We start from the raw sequence: 11,141 nt of genomic DNA, 5'->3' as shown, positions 1-11,141 counted from the left end.
AGTACTGAGAAAGAAAAAACAAACCTTGGATCAGAGCTATTTGTACTCAGAAGATCTTTGTGGCCACTGTTGTAGCTTCCAGACAGTTTGTGCAGTGCCTGTGTAGGCACTCTGGAGTGAACCAAAGCTTTATAATCCACATTCTGACCCAGATTACATGGCTGTGTAGAAGCAGCCCAAGCTGAGAATGTACAGACGAAGCAAAAACTTGATTTAGTTTGTAGTTGTTGTAGTTTGCCATATCAGGAGAAGACATGACAGAAAACACAATAATGCTTGGTATGGTAAAATGCAATAGGACAAGAGAAAGGCCACATTCCAGATAGATAGACTTGGCCCTAAATCTACAATATTGGGGCTATTGAGGATAGGGTGACTTGGGCCTCATTTATACTGCAATATAATGCAAATTGAAACTGCATTATATGGTCAGTGTAGACTCATATGACATGTGACAATGGCAACGTGGAGTCTTTAATATTACATTATTTTCAACGATATAATACTGGCATATTTTCTTTGTCACATAATAGTCGCACCCTCTTTTTTTGGGGAAAAAAGTGTGATTATTACATGATGAGAGAGAAGAATACTGTCTTTCCCATTAGACTCAGGCAAAAGTAACCGCTGGAACTCTGAGATTGTGTAGTCATCTTCATTATCACTGTCTTGACTGTACACTGGTATTGCTTGGCCACACAAGTCTTGGTTTCACCTGGAAAATGGAAGGCATAAAATAAATGATCAAATATCTTTTCACTCCACTTAAACCAAATATATGATGAGCTCAGAGCAAATAGCAGGAGTAATCTCATCCAATGTAAATGTAGTAAATTGCATGCACTCTCTCTTTCTTGAGTAGCATTGCCTCATGGTCTCTCATTTGCTATGTGGGAACATTCACTTTCCATAGTTTTGGCACCGTCTTTCTTTTATCATCTCTTTTCTTCCCTATTTCCCACCCTCCATTCTCTCCACATCTGATGTCTTTTCAAGATGGCTCATTCTTTTTCACTTAAGGCATCCCGTTATTTTCTTTTCTTTTGTTATGTGATGAGTGGAGACATGCACTACAAACTTTTCATTTCGACCATCCTTATAGCTGTATTCAGTAACCGAGCTTGATTATTAAATTTGAGTGTTATTCTGCATCAATCCACTTCTGTGCTATGTTCTCAGGCCAAGTCGTCTATGCACAGACCATAAACCAGATGTGGATCTCAACTTTTTCAGGACTTAATTTTGCCACTTGGTTTGGATCACAGAGAGGTTTTCAGACTACTGTCTTTGATGCCTTATGTTTGCGTTCATAAAAATTATATGGAAAGTTATAAAAGGGTGATAAGACTTTCCAGTTTTACCACCAAATGGAAAAGCTGTCCGCACAAAGAATTTATAACCATCTTGTAGCAATTTTGGAGATCTAAAATCATTTTAGCTGATTATGCATTAGCAATGTTGAAAAGAATGTAAATCTTGCAGATTGCATGTTGGACTCACGAGATGCTGGCCTGCCTCCTGTTTTTTTTTGTGTGTGTTTTTTTACACTTAAGGTCTATCTTATAAATATGGGCATATATTGAATTTCTTTGATTTCATCATAATATTTATGAGTAAGGAAAAATGCATAGTGATCACGCCAGTCCTAAAAATGGGAAGATAATAGTTGCTCCTCCAAATATCAGTTCCTTATACTTCTGGGAAATGTATAAAGCTGTCTCTCTTTTGTGTTCTTAAGCCAGCAAGTGTATATCTCTCCATCTCAGCTTTCTACCTGTAACAATCTAGGGATGGAATTAAAGTCTCAAGGAAGGTAGTCTCAAGGAAGGTATTGATTCTGCATCTTCTGAGACCTGTTGTGAGACTAGGGACCTCTTCACATGGTCCTATCAGGCCATGCCGTTGTGCATGGCCTGATAGGGCTGGCACACAATGGGGATGAGAAAGGGTGTGTTGGCCCCCTTTCCCCACCCCCATCAGATAACAGAAAGGCTGGCAACGCTCATTGCCCCACCGCCCTTTCTGCCATCATATAACAAAAAGGGGAGAAAAATACCCCCATTGGTGCTACCCAAACTACACTTTCCTCCACATAGTGGTGGAGAAAGCATGCTTCAGCGCTTCCACCCCACTTTGGTAGGAATGTGGGCATGGCCTGCTGTGCTCCATGGGATGGTGCATGGCAGGCCCCGTCCTTGTCGTGAATAAAAGCAGCAAAATGTGCCCTGCGTGAAGTCCAGTGTACTATACCTCTGAAATCTGCACATTTGTGCCTTTCAGAAAAATAAAACCGGCATTGATTCCTGTATATGTTTCTAAATGGAACACACAATTGACCTCACAACCACCATGGATGCCTGCCATAGATGTGGGTGAAACATCAGGAGAGAATTGTTCTGGAACATGGCTATACAGCCCAGAAAACTCACAGTAACCCAGTCATTCAATTATTTTTAAAAAAATCAATTAAAATACAATAATAAAATATATATATTTAAAAAACCCTCTTTGCCCGTCTATTGGGTTGTTTGGAGCATCTCCACTATGTTGGGAAATGAGACTCTGTAATTCTTCAGAGACCAAGAATGAAAAAAGAGGAAAAACCTCCATTATGTGCCGTCTCTCCTTTTTAGCCTGCTGTGATTGGGATTTTGGGGTGGCTGTGTTTTTAATATGTTTTAATATTTTGTGTTTAGCATTTTAATAACATAAAGGGTTTTATTGTTTTTTTAAAAAAAATTATACTAATATTTTAGTGCATTTACAATGCTTTAATTTGCATTGTGTCATATTTATTGTCAGCCGTCTTGATTCCCCTAATTGCAAGGAAGACAGGATAAAAATAAACTATAATAAATAAGTAAGGATTAGTAAGTGGCCGATGGTGCCTTTAAAGACAGGTAAGGGCAGGTTGGTCACAAATAACGCTAACAAAAACTTATTTTTGTTTTGTCTTTCTCCTCCCTTGCAATGACATTATGGTACAGCTCTTAACATTTAACATTGAATGTGTTCCTGAAAAGACAGAGGTTGATGATAGAGGAAGCCAACAACCAATGACCTAATTAATTGAACGTGAAGAAGCAAATAAGGAGCTAACTGTAGTTGGGTTGGTCTGAGTATGATGGGATGAAGATGGACCACCTTCCATTGCTATTATTCTACAAGTATTAACCAACATCAAATAATCAAAATGCATTATATAGGGTGTTTGAAAAAGAACTCCCTATTCACCATTTAAATTAAACGGTTCTTTTTCAAACACCCTGTATAATGATCTCATTCTGCATAGACAAGTGATTTCTTAATTCAGTGGTTCTCAACCTGTGCATCCCCAGGTGCTTTGGCCTACAACTCCCAGAAATCCCAGTCCGTTTGCCAGCTCTTAGGATTTCTGGGATTTCTGGGAGTTGAAGGCCAAAACATCTGGGGACCCACAGGTTGAGAACCACTGTCTTAATTAAATCCTGGACCTAGAAATGAAGTCACAGAACTGATTTATTGAAAATACATCAGATTAGATCTGTAGAAGATTTCTACCCTGTTGCAAGGTAGCTGTAGCTGTGGAAGTGAACAACCCTCCTTCAACATCACTGCCTGTTGTAAGGCTAACCAAAGTCATTTTGCTGCCTGAAGTGAATACTCCTAAATAGGGGTCTAGGAAATTGCCTCAGAAAAGCTATTCCCTACAGTAAATGCAATCCAATGCTAAATTGTATGGAATTGTTCCAGAAAGCAAAGTTATATGAGCATGTGTCTCCTAATTTCTAATTTTTAAATTAGAATTTTATTATTATTTTGGAATTTTGCTATAGTGTTTTTTTTTTGGTAAGCAACCTTCTTCTAACTTCATTCTACTTCTTTCTGTCTTCATTTTAAAAATGCATCAGAAAAGGACATTTCTTACTTTAAAACAAATAGCTTCACTAAGGAAAATATCACAATAACCTCTGCGTCTAATAGAACAGCCCTTCCACTTGGCAGGTTGCATATACAATTTACTTGTAATAATAAACTCTTTCCCCAATAAGTGCAGTAGCGGTACCCCCTGCTATTAGCAGTGCTATTTCATGCACCTAATGATAGCTAAGCAATGGAAATAATAAGGCAATTTACAAATACTAAAACAAAATAAGAGAAGGAGTTGTATATCTTCCCATCTGTAAGGTCTGTTCTGATCCATTTAGGTTTCTACTGCGTTCTGCTGAAGCATGAAAAGGGTTGTAAATCATATTTGACATACATCCCATGGGTCAGCCACCAGTTTTCTAAGATAACTGAATGGAATGGAAGAGCCATGTGGGAGACAGACTGTGAAAAAAGAAAAAGTGATGTACTCTGTATAAGGCAAGGAAAAATATCTCTTCCCATTACTGATGGGGGAGAATAAAAAAAGCAATTAGCAGCAATACAATTAAGTGGTGGCATTTTTCTTTTTGTCTTTATGGCAGGAGACAGTGGGGCTGCACAGTGATCCTTCTGAATGAACCGTAAGCAAGTTCATGAAATGGGCTAGAGGAGGGTCAAAAGGTTACTTTGAGGATAAATGGGTCAGGATATACCCATTCACAGAAACTTGTGATGCAGACACATCAATAATTTCTATTATTGTCAAACATTTCAGGCTTTACCAGGGGCCCTTTCATACTGTGCAATGATTGTGTTACAATTTCACTTTAATCACCATAACAATATCCCGAGATTTACCATTTAGGGAGGAGCATTTAGCTGGAAAGCTCTAAGTGCCTCTTGAAACTATGAATCCCAGGATTCCAGAGAATGGAACCGTGGCAACTGAAGTGTGATCATTGTTCTATAAAGTTATAGTATGAAAGGGTCTCAACACACTCTTATACGGTGCGGAGAAGGGTATAACCATAATTTTAGGCTACATATTTTTCCACCCAGACCCATGGCATACATACACTTTCCCCATTACTTTGATTCACCTGATTTCATGGTGCAACCTCTTCCCTTCTCTCAGATGCTACCACTCTGTCTTTCTTCCAAGATGAGCCACATTGGCAATCAGGAATCATTTACATAAGGACAACTGCTTCCATCTGACTTGGAACTGAACTTGGACTGTCATTGAGAAATCTGGATCTTGTGTTTCCCATTGACTTGTATGGAGGAAAGAAACATAACAGCATAAACTGATTTTTTCCAACAATTGCAATGAATTTGGAAACATGGTTCCCTGTCCAACTATATGCATAAGGGTCCAGTGAAGCATGCATTTTACAGTATACCATATATGTTAAAGTTTGCTGATCTGTGCTACATTTCATTATCATTCACTATCAATTATATCATTGATAATTGATTCTAATAATATAATTTTATAATTGATGTTTTAATTATCTGGTTTAATTGTAATTGTTTTTATAACTGTTTGTTTTTGGCATCCAATGACTGCCGGTTGTGAAACTGCTCTGAGCCCTCCTCAGTGGTGAGATGGATGTGAAACAAATGTATGAAATAAATAAATAAATAAATAAATAAAGGATTGTCTATGCCAGGGGCCCTCAAACCTTTTAAGCAGAGGGCTGGTCCACAATCTTTCAGACTGTTAAGGGGCTAAATTATCATTTGAAAAAAAAAATGAACAAATTCCTATGCACAGTGCACATCTCTTATTTGTAGTGCAAAAAACAAACAAACAAACAACCCAACAATAATAGTGAAAAAATACAATATTTAAAAATAAAAACAATTTTAACCAACATAAACCTATCAGGATTTCAATGGAACATGTGCGCCTGCTTCTGGCCAATGAGATAGTCAAGTTAATTAGGATTGTTGTTGTTGTGTGCCATCAAGTCATTTCAGACTTTGGGCAAGCCTAAGTCTAAAACTGAAGGCAGGGGCAAGGTAAATGACCTTGGAGGGCCACGTCTGGGGACCCCTGGTCTATGCTATATTAAAATTTCCCAAAAGGATATCTCTCGCTGGCCTTACCCTGTAACATCTCCAGGAGCAACAGCAGGCCAACATTCGTTTCTGCCAAATGTAAAAGATGCACTTCCACATCACACAGCCCACCCACTATTATACCTTCTTTACCAATAAAAAACAAAAAAAAACCCTTCTTCCAAATCTTTTGCAACTTGCATTTCTTGTTCTCACAACATACTGGAAGAAGCTAGCAGCCCACCATCCACAAGCAAGCAAGAAGCATATTCCCTTTTTAGAAAACACTCTTGAATGATCCAGAAATTATTAGGTATTGGTGGTATGTTTAGGTAGGTAGGTGGGCAGGTAGTTTTTCATAACCTTTTAAAAGTACTACTTTGATGAAAGAGAGATGGGAGGAGATATAAGCGAAATAAGAGAAAAAGTTAAAGACTTTAGTAGAGGCTAAAGGGTGACTTAAAGCTCAAAGCCACCCTAAAGGAAAAGCACACCCACCTACAAGTCCCCAAATGCAGTGCACCTACTCACCTGCACTTTCCAATTCCCAGTCCCATTAAATAAAGAATCAAGAAAATAAAGGAAAATCAAGGAAAATAAAAAAATTCAATGCTCAAAGCCAAGCCAAGCCAAAAGCTAAAGCTGAGAGTGAGTGGCAAGGCAATCAGACTGAAGCACATCTCTCTAGAGCAGTGATTCCTAAAGTGGGTGCTACAACCCCCGGTGGGTGCTGGAGTGATCCAGGGGGGCAGTGATGGCACCTATTAGGACATGGGGGCAGGGCCAGAGGAGGGGCAAGGCCTCTTTCCATGTGCCAGAGACAGGGCTGAGCACCTGAGGCACCTGTTAGGACACACAGGGGGTGGAGCTAGAGGAGTGGGCGTGGCTTCTTACCAAGAGCCTGAGACAGGGCTGAGAATCTATACCTCTCCTGAGGAGCTTGTTTGGACACAGAGGATGGAGCTAGGGAAGGGGGCAGGGCCTCCTTCCAAGAGCCCGAGACAGGCTCTATACCTCTCCTGAGAGGCCTTTTAGGACTAAAGGGCAGGGGTGGGGGTAGGAGTGGGGCCTCTTCCCAAGAGCACAAGACAGGGCTGAGCCTCTGTATACCTCCCTTGAGGTGCTTGTTAGAACACAGGGTTGGGGTATAGAGGTTCAGTCGCATCAGACACTTGGGAAGAGACACCGCCCCCTCCTCTGGCCCCACCTCCTGTGTCCTGGCAGGTGCCACAGGACAGGGATAGAAGCTCAACCCTGCCTCAAAGCTTGTACCTCCGCCCAGCCCAGCCCTGCCCGCCCATTTGTGCCCCCCCTCCTCTCAAAGCCCTGCATCTTGGACTAGGGGAGAGGCTCAGCTCCACCCCCTTGAGCAAGAGCCACGCCCACCCCTCTAGGCCATGCCCCCTTCCCAGGGGGCGCTGAGTCATATTTTTTCTGGAAAGGAGGTGGCAGGCCAAATAAGTTTGGGAACCACTGCTCTAGAGCCATGAATCAACTGAGAAATGGAGGCACTCACCCCATTAAATAGATACTGCTTGTGTAAGATACGTCACGGCTTTCTTCTGTTCTCATTGGCTCAACAGGCTGGGATCACAGGGAAACCCCATGCGAGCACGCAGCAGCCTCTCTGTGCACTGCGTGATCCCGAATAGAGTAGAAAGAGCCACAACTGGCAGCCATGTGGTCTGGCTCTGTCAAAAAACCATGCCAGAGGAGCCCTTGCCTTTACTAGCTTCCAAAGAAGCCAAACAAGCCAAAGGAAAATAGCCAAAACGAATTTATGCACAAGTCTACTAAACAGCTCTGGTGGAAATCTAAATATACCTAAGCGAAAATATTTGTGGTCCAAATTTTAGAGAAGAAATATTAAGGGAAGTATCACTGCTTAACAAAGCTGCCCCTAAAATATTATTATTATTATTATTAAACTTTATTTGTACCCCGCTAGCATCTCCCGAAGGACTCGATGCGGCTTACAAAGGCTTAATGGTGACTATTGGAATTTAGTAGCTTCAACAACACACTTCCTCCAGAAATTATCACCAACAGGATTCTTGTTTAGAGTTTAAAGTAAATGTGTTTCATCTATATCACATCTCTCTTGATGAAGCAAGGTTACTTTAAAATCTAGACAAGAATTTTGTTGGTATATCACATCCCTCTTCATAAAGAATGACACACAGGAACTGTAATATTATTTGCAATTTCAGTAAAAATAAGATGAAAATAATGTTTCATGAGAATGATCTTGGTGAGAATCCAATCCAATTTTTTCTCTTCTAGCTTAGAACAAATTACAAGAGATAGGTTTAATGGCACTGCTTCTGAATATTATGGCTTTCCTTCTGATGGATAACTTACACATGCTATGGAACCAGTGAGGTGTAGTGGTTTCAGTATTGGACTAGGTTCGGGAGGAATCAGCTGCCTGTTGTGTAATCAGTGAAAAGTGCCTTATTTTATTAGTCATGGGAAGGAAAGAGCAACAAGTGTGGTTCATATGTATCCAGTCCTCAAAAGCCACGGGATGCTTACAAGAAAGGCGTTTCCCACTTTGAGTGTGATAAGGCCCTAGGACTCCTGCAGTCAAATTGCTGTTTGACTCTGAAAACCTATTGGGTAACTTTGGGCAAGTCACATTCTTTCAGCTTCAGAGGAAGGAAATGGCTAACCCAGCTGAACAAATCTTGCTGAGAAAAACCTGTGATCGGTTTGCCAGTTAAGGCTGACATGTGTTGGAAACAACTTAAAGTCACACAAAACCACATCTTTTATTAGAGGGATGAGGACAAGACAAAAGGGTCCCATCACTACTAGAAATACTATCCAATGGACTTCCATGAAACAATAGGTATAGTAAACACCTAGCGTCAGTGGTGGCAACCCTCAAGTCGTCCACCTGAACATCTTGGCTTTTCTCTTGTGCTGGGAAACAGAATTGTGTGTACAATACAAGCTGTTCTCCAAACTAACTTTGTGAACTCAGTTGGTGGTCACATTGATAACAGTCAGTCCCAGTCACTTTCAGGAGCATCATTTTGTGTGTTTCATGTGGAAAAATAATGAGTCAGCTCAAAATTGGTTTTTCTCTATAGTGGCCTTTAGCTTTGAAATGCCCTCCTCCCAGAACCTGGCACTGGCTTTATTGCGGTTTTGGTACCAGACTAAGACCTATTCGTTTAAATAGAATTTATGATGAATTATTTGAGGTCTCTTCCAACTCTATGATTCTATGATTCTATGTCTGGATATACCATAGATTATTTGTTCTCTACTTCTTGTTTGTTATTTTTGTTTTATTTTATTTGATATTATTTATTTTATTGCTAGTTATTTCAACAGAATTATTACATGATGGACTTTTTTTAGTTCGATTTGTTTTTGTGGGTTATTTTTTTATCAAAATAAAATCATTTTACACTATTTGGTGTGTTTTTAATCTTATAATGTTCCCTGTTTTAATTGGTTTTTTTGTAGTTGTCTTGGGTCCCACTTTTGGAGAAAGATGGCAGAAAAATGAAATGAATAAATCAAATGAATAAAAAAAGAGTCAGTGTGGTATAATGCTTGAAGGTGTTGGACTATAACTCTGGAAACCAAGGATTGAAGTCTGCTCACCTATAAGAGCCCACTGGTGACCTTGGGAAATTCACACTCTTTCAGTGTTAGAGGAAGACAAAGCTGGCCAGAAAATTCTCTGATAGGTTTGCTTAGAATTGTCATAAGTCAGACGCAACTTGGGGGCACACAACAACATCAACAACAATTAAGGTAATAAATAAATAGAATTCTATACAAATAGAAGTGGCACAGCAATGAAACTAATTACTGAGGAGGGAAGAAGTTTGGAATATTGTTTAATTGTATTTTCATGTGTGGGAAAACACAGAATTCCTGATGTATCAGGTTGGGATATGTATCACTGGTAGGGAATGCAGTATGAAATCCTGATAAAAGTCCCATGAATTCCTTGAATGTGCTGATCTACCATGTACAATGCCAACTGGAGGAGCATATGATGAATGTGTACTCATGTAACCAATCAGACATTTTTGACACATGGTGCCAACTTTAAATAGATTGGAAGTTGTGTTCACCTGCGAGCTTGCTTTGGCTGCCTTTTCCTATTTAGATCAAGTTCTGTCTGTAACCTAACTCTGGGCTGACTTCCCTCTAACACGGGGAAGAAGAGTGAAATAGATCAAAGTCTCAAGTGAACAGCATTTTCTATAACCAATGATTCTAAGTCAGCTTATTTGAAGGAAGAAGGAGCTCCCCTTAATTAATTAATTAATTAATTGTTGAGTTGAAGAAAACCTTTGAGATTGTTACATGATTCTGCCAATTCTGTGGCAGTTCTCCAGTCAATGCCTACAAGCCCATCCTTCTCAGGATGTAAGATGCTTCCTTTTTCTCTCTCCTTTGGATGGAGCGTTAATGCATTTGTAGATGAAGGGTAATCACCAATGTCATGACGTCACAGGGGGCCCATAATTGCCCATCAATCTATAGGCTCTTTCCCTTGATCTGCAGGTTCTCATTACTGGCAATAATGTTGCTGGTGTAATCATGCATATACTTGGTATTCCTCTGGCCAGGATGAAGCTGTAGGAACTAATGTATTCTGAGTCAGACCAACTGCCGCTCATGAAGGGGGAAAAAAAGGAAGAAAGGGAGAAAGAGAGAGAGACTTGCTTGAGTAACCGTAATAATTGGAAAATTATTTTGATAGCCTGAAACAATCTAATATATTACAGAATTTTATTAAAATAATATCAAATCAAATTAACTGCTATTCCATAATGAATTAGGTAACAAGGTAGGCAGATATTAATCGGCCTTGGCTCCCAGGCAGGGGAGCCAGGAATTTATTAGCTCTTGCAGGTTGTATGAAGGCGAAGTCAGGCATCGGTATCACAAGCTGTGAAGAAAGCCCCTGAGACAGGCAAGCTTCTCTCTCTCTCTTCCTGTTTCTCTCTCTTTTCCTCTGTCTCACTCTATCTTCTATCTTCCACTTCATAATCTGTCATTAAACACTTGTATTCCTTTTATGCAAGGCCTCATACATTTCTTTTAATGCATTAATTGCTTTGCAGTTTAAGAGTTGTAGTAATTTAATGGTTGTATACATTTTGTGAGCTGATGAACAGGTATGACTTTATAAACAGGTATAGAGATCCAGGTATAGAAATTGCCAGTTTGTTTGATAAGCAGAGAGAAGATGGGTT

At 39.8% G+C, this 11,141-nt stretch overlaps 1 long non-coding RNA gene across 1 annotated transcript; it reads right to left on the bottom strand.

The window, feature by feature from the left end:
- Window positions 1-212: 212 nt before the first annotated feature.
- Window positions 213-5,188, bottom strand: LOC134295559 (uncharacterized). The gene is made up of 2 exons (XR_010002185.1): window positions 4,950-5,188; window positions 213-715 (listed from the first exon to the last, which is right to left on the bottom strand). It is a non-coding gene; the product is annotated as an uncharacterized LOC134295559 (long non-coding RNA).
- Window positions 5,189-11,141: the final 5,953 nt, after the last annotated feature.

Source organism: Anolis carolinensis, chromosome 1 (assembly GCF_035594765.1).
Source record: "Anolis carolinensis isolate JA03-04 chromosome 1, rAnoCar3.1.pri, whole genome shotgun sequence".
NCBI classification, from domain to species: Eukaryota; Metazoa; Chordata; class Lepidosauria; order Squamata; family Dactyloidae; genus Anolis; species Anolis carolinensis.
This window is presented reverse-complemented; position numbering and strand designations above follow the sequence as displayed.